A 17,401-nucleotide genomic window follows, 5' to 3' on the forward strand; every position below is an offset into this window, starting at 1 on the left:
TTTCACATGCTCATCATTGCCATAGATATTCTCCAGAGCATCCCATACTTCTTTGGGATTGTCTTTGTCCTGAACATTAATAAAATCAATGTCAGATAGATTGTTGATTAGGGATTCCATGACTTGCCCATTCTCCCGAATCTCTCTTCTTTGATCATCGGTGAGAGTACCAATAGGGATAACATAAGAATTCTCAACATCGCTCTAGTGTTGAGAACCCATGCTTCTAATGTATATCTTCATTCTATCCTTCCATATCTTAAAGTTATCTCTGTTGAATTTTGGATCTTCCCTCTTCATCATTAGAATAGGATCTTTTCCTCAAGTGGTTAAGCTTACAACACAGAGGACCTAGAGGATGCTCTGATACCAATTGATGAATAATGATGAACAGTTAGTACCAAACCGGTACTGAGAGGGGGGGTGAATTAGTATAGGCAAAACAAATTTCCCTATACCAGTTTGACTGCAAAGACTACACTTAACTGGTAAACAGTATCACCGGTCTCAATCAGGGCACTACCAATAAAACATAGTGAGAATGTGAAAGACATAAACCGGTAACACTTAGATCTCCACACAACCTAATATCTCAAATCTACTTCACTCATATGTATAAACAAGTAATATATCATAAAAAATATAATGATTGCTGGTTCAACATGCTTTACCACTTGACAAAAACTATTAAAGCATCACATGAAAAATCATTACACATAACACACTTATTTTCACATGGAAACCCAACTGGGAAAAACCATGGTGGGGATGAATACCCACAAGTTGTTCTTGAACTCTTCTGAAGTTCACTCTGTTAGGAGCCTAGTCCGATTAAAGACTTTACAATAGGTTCTGTTAGGAACCAATCCTGCTAGGGATCACCCAGCTAAGGGATGGCTAGATACCCGGTTAAGGGTTAGAACCCTGTTAAAGGTTACCTTGTTAGAGGATTTTAAGAACTCAATAATTTTGAGTCACCCTATTAAAGGATTTGCAACTAGCTTATTAAAGCTACCCTGTTAAGGGATTTTCTAACTGCTGAAATGGTTAGAAGTCAACAGGTAATACAATGATTTGATAACAACACTCAATGCCAATGCATATCCTCTTTAGTTCCTTTACTTCTACAATCACACTTTGTAGGTATCAATTCACTTCTTTGGTTTGGAAAGAATCATGTATCTCTTCACTTGAATACACACACAACAATTACCAACAAAACCAAAATGAAAAACATCATTGACCTTATAGGAAATAGATAGGTCGGTAGCATAAACCCTAAACCCTAACATTTAGGTTTAATAATTTAGTCGGTTCAATCATGACCGTTAATCACATTGCATTGAATAAAATAGTCTTGAGCAGATCTCAAGACGTTCTCCATAATTCGTTCTTTGCCGCTTCTGGAAGCTGATAACCCATCATGCTTTCTCCACCATTTACTGAGACTTCGCACATTCCCGACGTAGGTAGGAACAATCTTTTTCATGCAAGATCCTCATGGAAATCCTTCATGCACACAAGGTTGACATGGCAACACGATCTGATCTTCATTACAATGCTAACTCATCACAAGATGTCATCGGTTGAATCACATAGGCTTGGAATGCATCAATTGAAAACCCTGAAGTTGAGACTACCAACCGATAGTCATACAAAATGAAACCCCGATACAAAAATTTCCATATACCGGTTCACATTCCAACATACTGGTTCACTTGTCATTTTGCTTACTTCAATATACTGATTCACACTTCAGCATATTGACATCAATGATAACATACAATATCATCATTTCATCATACTCTGCACATATGCCAATAGAAACTAGTTGAGGAGGATGAGTCAAAACCTAAGTGGAGTAAAGAACCAGAAAAAAAAAACACAGAGGAAAGGCAGTAGCTATACCGATAGAGAATTCCTTGACAAATGTTTCAAGTGTGGAGAAACCAAACATAGATTTTATGAATGTAAGTAGGGGATGGCAAGAAGTTGTGTGGAAAATGAGGAACCAGAAGGTGAAGGTACCGGATCTAGCTATGCATTAGAGCAAGGAGAATCCCTTATGTTTAGAAGAAAGGATACTAGATCTACTAAGAGGAAGAGTCTTTTCTAGACTATGTGTAAATTAGGTGGTAAGTGTTGCAAGTTTATTGTGGACACTGGAAGTACTGATAATTTGGTATTTGAGGAGATGGTTATGAAGCTTGGATTGAGCCGAGAATCCTTGTCCTTATGAGGTAAGTTAGTTATAAGATGATCAAAATATAGAAGTAAAGGAGCAGTGTTTGGTAAATTTTGATATTGGGCCTTTCGAGGATGAAGTCTTGTGTGATTTTGTATCTATGAGTGCTTGTCCTGTCTTCTTAGGAATACCTTGGCAATTTGATAGAGGAGCTATTTATGACTGTAGAAGAAACATAGTCACTATTGAGAAGGCTAGGCAGAAGTTCACATTTATTTATTTAAAGGAGAAAAAGAAGGAGGTGAAGAATCTAAACATTGGTAAAAGTTGCAGTACTAAGAAACCAGTTGTAAAGGTTATAACAAAAGGTTTGTAGAAAGATCCGATAGAACTGGTTGTAGAGGTTGTACTAGAGGGTGGCATGAGTTTGCAAAAGGATCTGATAGATAAACCTAATGGACAGATGGAACTAGATGATAGAAAGATTGTGGAGACAAACCGGAGGAAGTATTGTAGTAGAAACAAATTAGAGTTGTAGAAGAAGGAAAGCAGTAAATAGAGACAATGTGTAGATCTAAAGCAAATAAAGATAAAAAAAGAGAGTCAAAGTTTAGAGAAGCCAGTTGAGATTCTAGAGGAGCTAAAGAAGAGGTTGGCAGATATGGAAGATGTTTGGATCAGAAATGAGCATGGGGTCTTTATCTCGAATCCTTTTAGATGTTAATGAGTTGCTTCTCATGGAACATCTTCTTTCTACCTGAGGTGTTTGATATAGGAGCATCCCAAGTCGATGAGGAATATTGCATCAACCAAAAACATTTCCTTTCATTTTTGTTCTTGTTTAGTTCATTTTGCAGTTTTTTGTGTTCTTACCGGTTGGTACCAGTAGTTGCTTTCTTTTCCTGGAAGATCTTATTTTTGGTTTCCACGCTGGTTCATGTGCTTAATTCCATGTTTTCAGTTCATTTGGGTTCTTTTCTGGTTAGTTATCACTTTTGGTTGACTGTTTCTAGGTTCTAGGACAATTCTTGTGCTTACTGGTTGGTTTTCCTTCATTACCAGAGTGAATCTTGGCATGTGGACCTATTTGGGGTCTTGTTAGATGTTCTTTGGCATTTGGCTGACCTTCTTGCTGAGCCACACCTCTTGGTTGTTATTTTTTGGAAAGATTTCTTTAATTCTTAGGGCCGACCTAGTTACATGTTTCATTTTCCTGCATTGGTAAATGTAATCTTATGGAGTTGACCCAGATATGTTCTTGTGGGTATATATATGATATTATGTAATAATTTGTAGGGAAGAGGAAGTAGAATTGAGAATAAGGATTGAGATTTGCATTTAGTGATCCAGTAGATTCTTTGAGTCTCGATTGGATTGTATCTGTCTTGAAGCTTGCATGTAACCGGTTAATTGTCGGATGTTCTTTGATGAATATATGATGATAATCAGATGGTTGCCAGAAGTTCTAAAGAAATGATATGATATGTTTATGTAATCTTGTTATGTTTTCTGGTTTATTTTGTTGTGTTACTCTTGCTGCATAAGTTGGTAAACTCTCTTTTGAGGGTTTCACCGGTTATGGCTGCATCAATTTTCTAACCCTCTTTGTGAATTTTAAGCTTAGTTTTTAGGCGATTTTGCAAGATTTTTGAATTTTTCGTGCTAGGGTTAGGGATTTTTCCATATTTTTAATTTTTGGTTTCTTTTTGTTCATATGATTTTTCTTTTTGTGAATTCTAAATTTATTTTTGTGCATTTGATGAATGTCGTCGCACATATGAATTTTTAGATAGCGCATTTGATTTAGTTTTGAGTGCATACAAGTAAGATTTTAGCATATTTGAAAAACATTGTAGCGAATATGAGTTAAGTTGTACTACATATGATGAATTTTTTCACACATGTGATTAATTAAACATAGCATTTGAAAAAGCACATTCAATTACTATTTTAGTGCATTTGACATAGAAGGTAATTTTTTTATTTTTGGAAAAATTTTGATATGTGCAATTTGGATTTTAGGTTCGTTATGAGTTTTTGCACCTTGTTGATGTGTCAGTGGAGTCGATTGTGTTGATTTTTTCATTAATTGATGTTTGTCATGAGTCGATATGAGTCCTTTGTGTTAGTTTGAGATGGTTCAAATTTTGGTTTGGATCAAGTTAGTCAAAGTCAATATGGTTCAAGGTCGATATGAGTTACTTGTCGATATGGGTCACTTGTTTGATATGGGTTTGTTTCCAATATGGCTCTATTTGTTGATATGGGTTAATGTCATTATGAGTCTTGGTTCGATATGGATTTATTTCCGATATGGGTCTTGATGTCGAAATGAGTCTCTTCTTTGATATGGGTCTTGATGTTGTTTGATATGGAACGGTTTCAATATGGGACTGATTTTATTGTCGATACAGGATTTATTTGATTAATACATGATTGATTGGTTTCCAAGATTGATATGTGATATGGAACTTGGTCATTGATATGGTACTTGATTTTTGATATGAGTCCTAAAATGAAGCTTGTTGATTAATTCTTGATATGATGCTTGATTGATTGATTAGATGATTAAATAGGCCTTGTTTAATGTTGTGACTGCCATCACTTGATTTGTTGATTGTCTGATTTTTTTTAGAATAGATGTAATTGATAGGATGATACCCATGTGTTGATATAGGTCCATCAAGGGGTTCTCATGCTTCTAAAGAAATACCCAAAGACTTTTATGATAACAGATCGAGTGACTGTTGATGATTTGGTAGTTATAGAGGCTTGTGGTTTCATTCACTTGCTGCACATGTCATCCTATCAAAATAATAGGGTATTACTAACCGTGTTGGCCTAGAGATGGCACAATGAGCATAATGCCTTTCATTTACCGATGGGTGAGATCACAGTGACGCCCAAGGATGTCTATTGGATTCTTTGGATTTTGATTACAAGAGAGCTAGTCATTGATGATGTGGAGGAGACAGGTGGGACAAAAACTCTGTGGGAGGTGTTTGAAGATCCACAGATTGTAGGCTACTCAGTAGTATGGTAGGCCATGGTAGGAAACTATTCCCCACTCCCATCAGTATTGGTAGGTCTGGTTGGTAGTTTCCTGACTCCACACAAGAGGTCGCATGGGTTATCGGTTGGATGGGACCGAGTTCTACGATAGATGGTGCAGTTAGGAACACGTTATGCATGGGGTATATATTTTCTTGACCACCTATATCATGAGCTCCATCAGGTGGTCTACAATGGTGTGGCCAGTCTAGCTTCTGGGTGAACTCTTATGTAGATTTTGGCCTAGGAGCACATAGTAGTGACCCATCCACTTGGAGAGAGGTTCAGACCAGCAGGGGCACCATTTGTGATGATGTATAGCCAAGTCACTTCCCAACTAATTCTTGGGAAGTTAGAATATTGGAGGTGGTCTTTGGATGACATAGATTCAGTAGTGTGGGGGTCATATCAACTATGTGAGCCTTGGCCTAAGGATGGTTTTGAGGTGCCATATTTATTTTTGAGCAAGTTTCTTTTCAGTCACACCCCATATGTGGTAGAGCGGTTTATTCTGCCTTGGGTTTACCAATAATTTGGTCACATGCAACCTATGTTGCAGGAGATGAATATGTATGCTAAGGTACACAAGGAGAGGAAAGATTGGGGGCCTACATTGGATTTTTCTATAGCCTAGACTGAGTTCTACTCCTTGCCATTTTGTGTATGGAACATGCCAAAGGATGTAGCTAATGTTGGGATGAATGGGGAGTATACGCAGTATTTTCTTACACACGGGCTCCCACGACTAAAAGGACTAGGAGAGCCCATTCCTACATTGGAGGAGGTCAATGATGATGATGATCAGGGTGGAGGGGGAGGTCACCAAGGTGGTAGGAGAGGATGGGGGAGAGGCAAGAGGGGTGGGATAGTCTCTAGAAGTGGTGCAATTGGGAATGACCAGGGAGCAGGTGGTAGTGGGGGTGGAGGAGGAGATGAGTGAGGAGATGGGAGGGGTGTTAGTCATGAAGAGAGGGGGAGAGGAGGAGGATGGAGGTAGTAGTTATAATGAGGAGGGTTGGTGTAGGATGAGGATATTGCTGTAATGGAGGTTGAGGAGGGGCTAGGTGATGACATATTTAAGGAGGAGGAGGAGGAGGATGTACAATCACTTTCTCGATGGAGGAGGATTGATATTACCCCTCCTACCCCTCAACAGGTTGGTATTCAGGATCCACAACCGCCACATCCATAGGGGTTATAGATTAAAGTGCCTTCAGATCTAAAGCAGACATAGATAGCAGCATTAGAGTCCCTATTGCATAGGATATAGGGTCATCTTACATAGGCTCAGGCATAGGTGACACAGTTGCAGAGATAGGTGGTGATAGTGTCACTAGAGCAAGATACCACTCAAGCTGAGAGGGACATAGCACAAAAGGGTCTACAGGCTACCCATGCATAGATCACATAGGTTACCGCAAAGTGGGATATGATGATAGAGCATCAGGGTCAGGCTGATGAAATGGTTCAGACTCTACAATAGGAAGTCACACAGGGGGTTAGAGGAGAGACCATCCAAACTCTTGTTTATCAAATTGAAAGGGCCACATATGATAGGGATTTGTACTTTGTGATAGTGTCGACAACTCAGCAGGTCCTAGCTACGTAGCTAGTTCTCAACAGGGTGGATCTTGCAGACATAGGGGTAGCGAGGGGGTTTTGGGACCTAGGGGAGATGCTTCTATTAGTATCACAAGTGTCGGTAGCTTGAGCTCTTGACCGATAGGTTCTAGAGGTGGCTAGGATGATCCTGCCCCTTGATCATGATCACAGATTTTGTATTTGTACCTTGATGTACTTTATTGATACACACATTATTGTATTTTGATGACCTCTTGTTATGATACTTGTTCTTCTTTGATCCTATTGATATGATATGCATTCATGCTCCGATATGATGGTTTGATGATCTCATAGTTTTTTTATGTTCAGTTATTTCCTTGATTCTGATATTGCTTGATTTGATGGACATTGTTATTGATATGATATCCAAGGAATTTGGACATTTTATTGTTTCACTGATGATAGGCTTTGACTTGTATCATTGATTTTCTTTTGGATCAACATGTGGTCACACATATATATGATGACATGTTATGGATGCAGCTACTTTGATTTTGATGAGCTATATGATATGTTTTTGATCTATATGACTTTTGTAGATGATGTGACATGTGTATTTTTTATTTTTATGATCTACATGCTTATATGATGATTGTAATGTATGTCTAATGGATACTATATGTGTGGAAGGTGATATACCTATGATGGTGCAAATGTTGCTAACATGTTTTTGTGCTTTTACGTTCTTTCGATAATGCACTATAGAATGCCAAATGTTTTTGATATGATATGCGTTATGATGTAACATGTGATAATGATATGAAAATGAGATGTATGATGTGAGATGTATCTTGAAAATGATATGTATGATATGATATGTATCTTGAAAATGAGATGTATGATGTGATAATGATATGAATAATGTTAATGCATCTAATGCAATTATAAAATTATAATATGAATGCACCTAAATGCAACATTAACATGATAATGATGTGCAACCTAATGCAAGATTAACATGATATGATAATGAAATGATAATAAAATGATACTGATGTAAGATGATAATGCAACTAACTATAGTTTAACATGATAATGCACCTAATGCAAAGTTTAATATGCATTCTTGTTCTCAATGTTGTCATCCATTTTTTATCAAAGTGCCAGTGCTTCCCTTGTTGTCATCATCGGGCCTTGATTTGTTGAAGGTTGATACAAGCATCATGGTATAATTAAACCATAATGATCTTAAGTATAACTTACATGGATTTTGATATTGCAAGATGACACAAGCGTTGAGGTATATTTGAGCTAAGATGACCTGAGTGTTTCTTGTGTAAAATAGATAAGAGTTAACCTTTGTCCCATACAAATCTGAAATGTCTTCAGTGATATGTTGCCTGATCACGTCGTAAGAAAAATTGGTATAGTAGAAGGTTCCACTTCCAAACAATAGACAAATAATTCATCACATTCCTTCTTTTCTTCTCTAGTCATAAAACATCCTTTAGTTGCTTAGGAGATATGATAAGCAAAAAGATTAACAACCATATGTAAGCATGCATGATATCTGAAAAGTTTTCTTGTCAAAATAAAACATCTTGCAAATAGATCCTTTTCTCTAGTTCAAATCAATTCAATCCTTGATGTTTAGCCTTTTTGCTTTGTTGTGCTCATTATTGTTTGTCCTGATCTTTGTTGTTTTTCTATGTGTTTGGTCTGATTCCTAAAAACCATCAAGGCGAAATTCCCCTAGCGAGGTTAGGATTTCGCCCCTTGCTGTCGATACTACTTGATATGGATATTTACATTGAGCACCAAGCCATGGTGGGATATGATTCAAATAATCAAGGACAATGACTATGCCAAGTATGTCTGGGATAAGACTGCATGTATAAGTGTTTTGTGATGGCTGATGAGCTAAAATAATAGCTCTTTTATTTCTATGACTGATAAGTTTTTCCTATGTTTTAAGTTGCATATTGGGACAGTGTTTAAGTCATGTGATGTATTAGAGTTTTGGTTATGTACATTCTAAATGACAACCAAACCCGTTGAACCATGTATTGTTTTGTCTTAATATTCATGTAGCTATGCAGATTATTATAGGTAATATCATGTGTGGATGTATAAATGTTGTGATTAATGAAAATAGATATATATGTATACTTGTATGTTCTAACCTTTAATGCAGGAGTAAATAAGTTGCTACAAAAGCAATTGTTTTAAGCCAGATGGAGAATCATGTCATGCAAATAGTTGGAGACATTTTGGGGTGGTTGAACATTTAAAACAATAGAGAAGATGGTGTGCAAGTGAATCATCAAACAAATAGCAAGGTGATGCCAGATTCATTTATGGTTGTCTCCAGCAAAAATCAATCTAGTAACCATCACCATGCTATATTCTTGGCTATGGTTTAGTTAAGTTCCATGTTTTTTGTGGATTAACTTCTTCTCCTTGCAATCATAAATGTTTCTGCCAAAATTCATGGACATGATCTAAGTAGTAGGAATTTTTTTATAAATTTCTTATAAATAAAGAGCTTCACCTCTTCATAGAGGCTAGATAGTTGTTTCTAGAATTAGAAGAATTTCTCTTATCTCATCTATTGTATCGACCTTTGGAAATAATGAATAAATGCTATGTTAATCTGAGTATATAAAATCATTTTGAAGTCTGGATACACTCATCCAAGGGGGGCCCACTTGGTGAGTATTCATGTGTGATTTTTATATTAAGTTTCCTTTTTTCTATAGTAGATGTTCTAGCAACTGACTATTCCTGCAGCCACTGGAACCAGATCCTATGATTGTTCCTGCAACCAAAGTAGACAGAGTAATTCTTGTTTGTCAGATCTGAACTTAGTTAACAATTATTTAGTTATAATCTCTTTTTAACATTAATATATCCTATAGCCATTCAACTATCATATTTTCATTCATTTATTTTAGATACACTTAGTTGTTGCAATAGTGGAGAATGACTATCACGAGAACTTAGTGCATATACAATGCAGACCCATTTCAAGTAATACGTCACTGGGTTGACGAGTAAATGAACTTCAGTCATGGAGATGATATCTACTCAGAATGGATGACCAATATTTGGGTTAATACTTTATCTCTAGTTATTTTTTTTATTGGCTAGGCAAACATTTTTGGCATAGTTGTCGGGGATGGTGTCAAACTAAGAACCTGTCATAGTTATGAATTTTTAAGTTTTTAGTATAGTTGGTTTTGATATCTCAGTTTTTTTTAAGTAATTCTCATGAATCTGCATGCATAGATGAATAAAATATTCTCAAGGTATATTCCTTCCTAACCATCCTAATCATACAAGACTTAATCCATATGAAGCACCAGATGTAAATCCTTTTGTTGCACTTTACCAAGCCCCAGATAATTTGAACCTACTTGAATTCAAACTTTTGAGAACAACCTTCATTTCCTCTTTGGACCTCCTGAAGAGTACCCTTTTCCTGTAAATCTTCCTCAAAGACCAATGCAATGAAATCCACCCCCCAGTGGGAATAACCCACCTCCACCTATGAACCCAACATTTGAATTACCCATTTCTTATTTGCATCATAATGCTAATCTCAAGAAAATTTTAGCTTCTTCTCTTCCTAAATTTTATGGACCGGTGATAGAGGACCCCGATACTTTCTTGTTTGAATTTGATGTCCTCTGTAGGAGTTATGATTACACTATAGATGCCCATAGAGTCAAAATATTTCCTGCTAGTCTAAAAGAATCATCTTTGAGATGGTTTAGGAGACTAGGGAGTAGTACAATCACTACATGGGATGAGATGAAATGATTGTTTCTTGTGAAATAGAAAGAAATTGAAAAGAGGGACAACCAAGTTGCCGAGTTACAAACCAAACTAGATACTGTAGAAAAAATGGTTCCTGAGTAAATGTAGTGCACGACTCCATCAAGAGTATATGCTTTATATTTGAAGGAACATTATCTATGTTTTAAAATTAGTCGCATTGTTAGAGATCTTATCCCTTCTTTGAATACTCCATAGCAGTTTTATAGTGTTTACCAAATCTCTCCTACAGACGTTAAGAATTTGTTATGTGAGTTTTATTTGCATAATTATGTTGTCTCTTCTAACAATGAATGGAATCCCTTGTTGTATATTGGTGATATTCAGTTAAAAGCATTGATGTCCTGGATATAGAATGAAATTAGTATGGGAATATAGTCTAGAACACACAGGAACTTGGAGCTTGATTTCTCGCCTCCACTCAGAGCTGAGGCTAAAAACTCATGACATATGTACTATGACTGGCAAAAGTTGTTAACTAGACCTAATGTCAGAAGCCAAGTTTTACTATTGAGAGAGGAAGTATTTTAGGAGTATGAAAATTTGGTTGGAACTGAGAATCAAGCTACAGTTGAATATCTAGCTTAGCATTGGAATAGTCTTCCAAAAAACCTAAAGCAGGGTGAACCCCATTCATTTCCCAATTATCATGCAGCCACACAAAGAGCTCCCAAGTATATCCACTTGGGTAGGACAAAAGGTAATAATTGGCTACCTTTGATATTTCAGCCACCTATCCTTATGTGTCCATTGATGGGATGCAGGGCTATAGATAAATTGTATGATGAGGTTGTGGAGGAAGCCAGGTGGGCTAGGCTGGAAAAGATTAAAGGATTTTATTAAAACCTAGCTATAGGAGGCATAGGACAAGGTGCCATAGGTGATTTATGAGTCAGTGCCTGAGTAAGTATTTTTCCTCCGGCTAGAAGACCAACAAGACATTAAGTTGCGGGACAAATGATGAGCTAAAATAATAGCTCTTTTATTTCTATGACTGGTAAGTTTTTCCTATGTTTTAAGTTGCATATTGGGACAATGTTTAAGTCATGTGATGTATTAAAGTTTTGGTTATGTGCATTTTGAATGATAGCCAAACCCGTTGAACCCTGTATTGTTTTGACCTAATATTCTTGTAGCTATGTGGATTATTATAGGTAATATCATGTGTGGATGTATAAATGTTACGATTAATAGAAATAGATATATATGTATGCTTGTATGTTCTAACCTTTAATGTAGGATTAAATAAGTTGCTACAGAAGCGATTGTTTTAAGCCAGGTGGAGAATCACTTCATGCAAATAGTTGGAGACATTTTGAGGTGGTTGAACATTTAAAACAATAGAGAAGATGGTGTGCAAGTGAATCATCAAAGGAATAGCGAGGTGATACCAGATTCATTCATGGTTGTCTCCAGCAATCATCAATCTAGTAACCACCACCATGCTATATTCTTGGCTACGGTTTAGTTAAGTTCCATGTTTTCTGTGGATTAACTTCTTCTCCTTGTAGTAATAAATGTTTCTGCCTAATTTCATGAGCATGATCTAAGTAGTAGTAAATTTGTTAATAACTCTTATAAATAAAGACTTGCACCTCTTCACAGAGGTTGGACAACATTTTCTAGAATTATAAGCATTTCTCTTATCTCATGTATTGTATCGACCTTTGGAAATAATGAATAAAATCTATGTTATTCTGAGTATATATAATCATTTTGAAGTCTAGATACACTCATCCAAGGGGGCCCACTTAGTGAGTATTCCTACGTCATTGTTAGATTAAGTTTTCTTTTTTCTATAGTAGATGTTCTTGTAGGTCCCAGAGACAACTGAGATGGGGGGGTGAATCAGTTGTCTAATAAATTCAAACCATAAACGTATTAACCAACTTAATGCTTAATACTGGTAAATCAGTTAAGTCTACCAGTAGACAGTGTTAACAGTAAATTGCTATACTGGTAAGAATTAATGCATGAAACATAAGCACAAAGTCATCCACAACACATGACACCAATATTTGTACGTGGAAACCCTGTAAGGGGAAAAACCACGGTGGGAAACCTTACCCACAATCAGATGATACTACTACAGATAGTAAGTGTACAAGAGGGGTCTGCACATGCAGAAAGGCCAACAGCCTAGAGATCACTGCTCAATCACAAATGGGAGTCACACTGACTATAGTTGGATGGTTAAATCCAATAAGAATGTACTACACAAAATAGCATCTTCATATGCTGGATTCAGTACTGGTGTAATGCTGATATGCTTCTACAAAAACCTAACTTCACCTTCAAATGATGTCTTCGTGTATGTCTCTGCTTTATCTCACATATACCTTTAATTAAATATTTTCGCATTCCACACACTTGATCTTACAAATAAGATCTTACATTTATATCATACCCTAAGACCAATTTTAGTAGGTCGGCTCTACAAGATATTACAATAAAAATATTTTACAAACAATACAATATCCGATGCAATAACAAATTGAACATGTCGGCTTAATGCATTTACAAAAATAATAAATCATCTCCATGGCACGCCATGTTGATCTAGAAAAGATAAACCTGGACCTATTTACCGGTAAAAGCAAATATGCAAATAAGAATATACCAATGATTATTATTTCAAATAAAGTGTCCACATGATGTCTTCGACATTACCAAGTGTCTTCCATGTCATTCCAGGTACCGGTGAACATTATGTCCTGCCGGTTAATCATATATCGGTAACTGTTGCACAGTTTGCCAGTGAATGTTACTAGATCTCCAAAGTAAGTGTATTTAGTAGGTGTTGACATCAATGACAAAACCATACCAAAATACCAACAGTTCTAGCAACTGAATGTTCATGCAGCCACTGGAACCAAATCCTATGATTGTTCCTGTAGCCATAGCAGACGGAGTTATTCCTATTTTTCAGAGTTGAACTTAGTTAACAATTATTTAGTTAGAATCTTCTGTTAATGTTAATATTTACTATAGCCATTCAATCATCATATTTTCGCTTGTTTATTTTAGATATACTTAGTTGTTGTAGTAGTACAAAATGACTATCACAAGAACTTAGTGCATATACAATGCATACCCATTTCAAGTAATACGTCCCTAGGTTGACAAGTAAATGAACTTCATTCATGGAGATGATAGCTACTCAGAATGGATGACCAAGCTTTGGGTTAAGAGTTTAGCTCTAGTTATTATTCTTATTGGCTAGGCAAACAATGGCTATTGTCTTAGATTAGATGGATCAAAGATATGTGTTGCATTGATCTTTTCTAATTGATGTCAACACTAGCCATTTGGATGCTTTACCAACATCCTTCTAGTCCTGGTAGGTTAAGTGGTTTTTGGTTAACTTGGATCTGGCATGATCTGGTAGACTTCGGTATAGTCTGATGGTGGAATTGTCTTGTTCATGATACTTATACTCATATTTGGTCATTTGGTTTTGGGATGGTGATTAGATGCTATCCTACTTGCTTAGAAGCTTGGTTTCTAGTTTCAGCGAGGGTTTCACTGATAGATATTTTTATGGAGATCTTTGATGGATTGCATAAGCGATGTTGGTGTAGCTTCTGATGGAGTTTCAGGATGTTGTTGGTGATCATGCTTGATACTTGGCAGTTGTAGATCATTTTTGTAGTGTATGGACCTATACTTGGTCTCGATTGATCTAGGTTATGGACCGCCTTTAATGTAACATGTGGACAAGACCTATTGATGTATTTTTGGGATGTCTTATGTGTTGGATATTGTTTGTTTTGTCTAAAGCCAACATGGTTTGTAATTATGTAATTGGTTTATTGTCTGGTGGCTGTCCTAATTGGTTAGGTTTTGTATAAATAGATGTAAGATCTCATTGTAGATCATCATGGTTAATGTAAGAGGTCATGGTCTATTAGGAACCAGGAAGGAAAACTGAGAGGGGGGGTGCATCAGTTGTCAATAAATTACAACCCAAAACCAATTTATTTCAACTAAAAATTTAGTGCTAGTAAAACAAACTTAATATTGATTAAACAGATTAACAGTTATAGCAGTACTAGTATAAATTAATGCATGAAATAGAAAGAGAAACAACATCCACAACACATGACATAGATATTTTGACATGCAAACCCTGTAAGGGGAAAAACCACGGTGGAAAACCTTACCCACAATCAGATGATACTATTGTAGATAGTAAGTGATTACAATAATGGGGTTTGCACATGCAGAAAGGCTAACTACCTAGAGCTCACTACTCAACAACAAAATAGGAGTCACATTGACTACAATTGGATAGTTAAATCTAATAACAATGTACTCCTTTAATATAGCATCTGCAATGTTGGATTCAGTATGGGTTTAAGTTCTCACTATGAGTGCTAAACACCTTCATAACCTTTCCTTCAACCTTTAGATAATGTCTGTGTGACTCGCACAAGGATCTGCTCTTATAATGATTTTCAATATTCGCATACACTCACACCTATATGATCTTCAATAATATCTTACAATTATTTATACAAAACCAAAGACCTCTTCATTAGGTCGGCTCACTATTACAATTAAATCAATTACAAAATAAGTCTTGATGCGATACAATATGTTGGCTCAATACATTTACAAATTAGCCAATCAATAAACTATTTCCAAAACATGTCGTGCTGATATGGAACACAATATCATGTACCAGTGCATAACCTAGAACTTCTTGGCATTTTGATGATGTTTTGATTGTCATCGATGGACACACACTTTCTTGATGTATGAGTTATGCTCAACTGGTAATTGTTCCAACCTGTATTGTGTGTCATTGAATGTATAGTCTTTAGACTATCGGTATTTTGCTGAAAATGGTTTACCGGTCACAGATTGACTGAAGACCCCAAGCGGTATGAGGAGCTCAAGCAGTATGAAGGACCCAAGTGGTAGTTAACTTTTGATTGGAACACTACGATTATTCTAGTCTTCATTTTTGATAACCGGTAATCAATGTATTGTATTAACTGGTATATATCTATGATGAGTTACCTGATGAATAATGGTGAATAGTAAATACCCAACAGGTACTGAGAGGGGGGGTGAATTAGTACATACAAAAAATTCTCTAACAACTTAAGCTACAAAGACTGTACTAACTGGTAAACAATATCACCAATCTAAACCAAGGCACTACCGATAAAACACAGTGACTATGAAAGATAAAACAATAACACTAAGATCTTCTCAAACCTAACATATCATCTCAACTTCACCCATATGCTTAATCAAGTAATACATCAGAAATCCAATGACCATTGGATCAGCTTGCATTACCTCTTAACAAAAAATACTAAAACATCACATGAAAAAGCATCACACATAACACATTTATTTTTCACTTGGAAACCCAACTGGGAAAAACCATGGTGGGGATGAATACCCACAAGTTGTTCTTGAAATCTTCTAAATATTGCTCTGTTAGGAGCCTAGTTTGGTTAAAGACTTTACAATAGGTTCTGCTAGGAACCGATCCTACTAGAAATCACCCAGTTAAGGGATGGCTAAATACCTGGTTAGAGGTTAAAACCCTATTAAAGGTTACCTTGTAAGAGGATTTGAAGAACTCAATGATTTTGACTCACCCTGTTAAAGGATTTACAAAAGCCTATTAAAGCTACCCGGCAAAGGGATTTTCCAACTGCTGAAATGGTTAGAAGTCAATAGGTAATACACTGATCTGATAACAACACTTAATGCCAAGGCAGATCCACTTCAGTTCCTTTACATCTGCAATCATACTCTACAAATCTCTACTCACTTCTTTGGTCTGGCAAGAAATTACCTTTTGCCAATAGCTTCAAATGAAATCCATCATTGACCTTATAGGCAACAATTAGGTCAGTGGCCAAAGTCTAAAAATCCTAAGCATCTAGGTTAACAATATAGTCGGTCCAATCCTAGCCGTTTAATCACATTACATAGGGTAAATCAATCTTAAACAAATCTCAAGACATTCTCCATCTTCCATTCTTTACCGCTTCTGGAAGCTGATAACCCATCATATGCTCTCCACCTTTTACTAAGATTTTGCACATTCCCGAGGTAGATAAAATCAATCTTCTTCATGCAAGATCCTCAAGGAAATCCTTCACGTGCACAAGGTTGTCGTGGAAACATGATCTGATCTTCATTTCAATGCTAACTCATCACAAGATGTCATTGGTCGAGTCACACAAACTTGGAATACATCAATCGAAAACCTTGAAGCTGAGACTAACAACCAGTAGTCATATCAAATGAAACCTTGATACAAACTTTGCATATATTGGTTCATACTTCTACATACCCATTCACTTTTTGCGTATACCAGTTCACATCATCATATCGGTTCACTTGCCAGTTTACTTACATCAATATACCTGTTCAGACTTCAACATATTGACATCAATGACAACATACATTATCATCATGTCATCACATAATGCACATATGCCAACAATCTCCCCCTTTGGCATTGATGTCAATACACAAGATATCTCCACATCTTCTTCCATATACTTTTCTGCTTCACATATGTCTTCAATACTGCAGATATCTTCTCTACTTCACATCTTCTCCCCCTTTGACAACAATGCCAAAGTGGAGGCACAAGCTTCCATGTTCCACTATGCTGCTCCCCCTAAGGAGTACCATCCTTCAACACATCAATCCTGAAAATATTTGACAATGCAATACCTAACTGATGTGGAGCACATACCCTTAGTTCACCTCTTGAAGGGACAGTACCCC

The sequence above is a fragment of the Cryptomeria japonica genome, chromosome 3, assembly GCF_030272615.1.
Source record: "Cryptomeria japonica chromosome 3, Sugi_1.0, whole genome shotgun sequence".
In the NCBI taxonomy this organism is placed as follows: domain Eukaryota; kingdom Viridiplantae; phylum Streptophyta; class Pinopsida; order Cupressales; family Cupressaceae; genus Cryptomeria; species Cryptomeria japonica.